Here is a 3,438-nt window from a genome sequence, read left to right as displayed (position 1 = left end):
AGGTAATAATATATTAATTTTTGTATCATGTAATCATAGTAAATTGGAACACAAAAGATAGTTTATCATTAAATTTTTACTTTTTTTTCCAGATGGTTTGACATATGTAGTCATTTTACTCGAACAAACAGGAGTGTATGCAAATTGAATCAATTATGAAAATTTTCTTCATGGTAGTATCTCATGTATGAATTTACAAAAATGTAGAACTTATGTAAACTTGAAATAATTTATGTAACTTAGTTTCTGTGAACTGCTCTGTCTAGAATTTTCAAGCTTCCTTTGATTAACTTCCTCCTTACTTTTTCTCTTATTCACTTGGTTTAAAAGAAACAGTAAATCCTTTAAACTCAGAAGCCTCAACATCGAATCTTCTAAACTCCAAACCTCTATGAGTTCTTTGTTTTTACAAATAGCAATTCTTTTAGGAATGAATATATTGTGCGTGAGTACACAAGAAATAGATAGCTCACTTACTATTTTATGGACTGTTCTTTAATATCTATAACTATGATGTTACAAGTCAATAGAATGCAGGTTTTATAACTAGTGCGTTTTATATTTGATTGTGTGGTATCCTTAGAATCGTATCATGTGCTTTCTTTTATGTATAGTCATTGATTTTTCATTTTTCCTAAGCGATACTGATAATTTTCTACTTTACTCTATTTTGAATTATTTTTTATGTAATGGTTTCACAGATTCCTAAATAGTAGTGTGGAATTTGTTGTAGTTCTTGTAGTATATAGTTTTTCATCAGTGTTCTTCATATTTTGTTGTTGAATAAGATGGTCATATATAATTAATGCCTACTTTATTTTGTACAAAAGAATTAAATTGTGAAGAGTATTCATTTTATGCATTTGTTGCTATGCCGCTTTCTGCACAAACATATAATTTGGTTAACATCCCATAAGTATATATTATGTCGTTAAAAGTTATATAGACATTTTTATCTCAAATTTATCTATTCTACAAAACTTGCTCATAAAAGAAACAAAATAATATTCGCATGCACTGAATAACTTTAATTTTTTTGTATGATTTCTTGTGTATAAGTAATAAATTGTCATGTCTAGCTTCAGTTTTTGAGTGTAAACTTTTTCCCGTATTGACGACAAAAGTTTTTCGTTTCGTGTAATTATAATGTGTTTCAAAACTTTGATTTCTGAGAGCAATTTCTCCGAATTTCTTAAACTAAAATGAATTTAAGATTCCAAATACAGTTTATTTCGTCTCAAAAAAGACATTGTGGAACTTGATCGAACTATATTTATATGTATACATATACAATATTATTGGTGACTATGTGCTAAAATCTACATCTACGTCTTCTACTACTACCACTTATTTCCATTTCCATACTACAGTAAGTCGCGAACCCCCGCCACATGGTACGGAATTGCTATCGGTCATTTAGTATAGAGCGCAATCGAATCAAACAAATCGCAAGTTAGTTGGAGACAACAGTACGCGGTAAAGTTAGAGTTAGTCATCGTCACAACCAGCCTCAGTATCGTAAGAACTTTCGTGTTCTACGGTTATCAGGTGTAAGACTGAAATTGAAACCCGTACAACTCGAACTGTTCGTAGGAATACACAGAAACTGTACGATCATAAAGCCACCACAAGGAAGTATCAGGTAAGTCAAAATTGTCGACGAGACATTTGAATTGAAACTTATATCAACACTTATACAATCGTGTAAATATTTATTTGTGTCTAACCATTAAATCTACTGTCCAACATGTTATCAAACAATTATATTTTACGGAATAAATAAGATGACATTTCATCATATTCAATGACCTATCAAATTCATGAATAATATGGATTGAAAATTTTCAAACAAGTAAACTTTTGCTGATGTTTAAAATGCTGTACAGATTTCGATGTAGCGTCATCACCGGTAACGGGTTGTAAATTCGTTCCCCACTACATAGCTGATACTTAATGTTTTGCTGTTTTTAGATATTGAATAAATAGGAAAATTATCGTGTATAACTCATCCGTAATTAAATTTAAAAAGTGATAACAAAACAAATTATATTCATTTGAAAATTTACTTATTTACCTTTGAGAGTAATCTAAAGCCGTTGATTGGTGCGTTCGGCTGCTTCGTATCGTATGTTCGTTTCAGCTGGGCAATCGGCCAATCACGATCTCCGACGTCAATGTAAAAAGTTGATGATTCCACCTGCTAGATATCATTACGTTTACTCTAAATCACACTACATAGGCATATCGTAATGTATATATAACAATTCTAAGACACCCATCACGTGTTGTAGGCACCACGTGTTCCTTATAGAATTTTCTGTTTTTCTAGGCTCTTTAAATACTTACGATTTGATTAAATCTCGATTATATTCTGTCTCTCAAAAGAAGGAAGATTCATTTCGTGCCCGATTGAAACATGTACTGTATACATGTAGTTATTTAATTTCAACTACACTCCTGCCCCACTTAACGTGACGCAAAATTCTTTAGTCATTTACAGCCGTATAAAATGGACAAATTTTTATTAAAGTTTATCAATGATGAATAATAAAAAATATGAAAAATAGTTCGTTGTCATATCGGTTCATGATCGGTTATCCTAGTCTAGTAATATGTCTATATTTCTTTATAATTGTTTTATTATTTTTCTAAAACAAACATACGATGGTTATTACTATTCGTTTCCTTTCTTATTTATTTACACATTGCTCACGGTTTCATCTTACTTTAATGATAAAATAGAAAAATAAGCTGTGAGTTTTAATGTTATGTAAAGATTAAAAAAATACATTAATATTTATGTATATACAATAATGTATTTACATATTATGATAAAATGTATGCTAATTTTAATAACGAAGTAATCATTTTTTTAAATCTGCAACTAGGTGATATGAGATTGCTTTGAATCTTATTTTACACGCGGAATATACGAGAAGTAATTTTGACTAAGGGCACTATATTTAATTCTGTAAGTATGCTGTATCGTAAGATATGTCAGTTGTCATGTTTTAAAAAATTAAAAGCCAATTGAAAACTTGTTAAAAATGAAGTACATTAAAAACTCGTTAGCCTTTGTACAAAGATGAAGAATTGGTTACGTTATCAGCGTAAAATTACTACATAAACTCGTAGTTACAGAAGATTAGGCAAAAGATATCTAATATAATGTAGCATGTTGAAGAAGTGGGAGTATGATGGGGTCATGGGGCAAGTCTATGAAATCTGAAGAGAATATTTAAAGCTCGTACAATCAAAGATTTTAGTTAGTTTCTAGAATTCTTTTGCGTGCAGTGAACATTTATCCATTTCTTGTCTTATTTTCCTTCATCTTTTAAATATCGATAGGTAAGTTATAACAGGCAATATAATTATTGAATGCTAGCAATTATTCTGAATTTCAATTTTATTTTTAATTCTTGAATTTATCGAGGATTA

The 3,438-nt window shown here is 29.8% G+C and overlaps 1 protein-coding gene across 2 annotated transcripts in view; it reads left to right on the top strand.

Moving 5' to 3' along the window:
* The first annotated feature begins 1,177 nt into the window (after window positions 1–1,177).
* bgm (acyl-CoA synthetase bubblegum family member 1) overlaps window positions 1,178–3,438 on the top strand; it is a 14,828-nt gene continuing 12,567 nt past the window's right edge. The window contains exon 1 of one of the 2 annotated variants that reach the window (XM_018033520.2): window positions 1,178–1,642. The gene's annotated coding sequence lies outside the window, so the exon portion shown is untranslated. Of the gene's footprint in view, window positions 1,643–3,030; window positions 3,349–3,438 lie in introns of those variants that run through there. The other variant, XM_018033522.2, reaches the window with a different exon arrangement.

This window comes from Ceratina calcarata, unplaced genomic scaffold, assembly GCF_001652005.2.
Source record: "Ceratina calcarata isolate Rehan_Ccalc_2016 unplaced genomic scaffold, ASM165200v1 scaffold72.2, whole genome shotgun sequence".
Classification (NCBI taxonomy): Eukaryota; Metazoa; Arthropoda; class Insecta; order Hymenoptera; family Apidae; genus Ceratina; species Ceratina calcarata.
The sequence above is the reverse complement of the archived record's forward strand: the minus strand, read 5'-3'. Positions and strand labels throughout refer to the sequence as shown.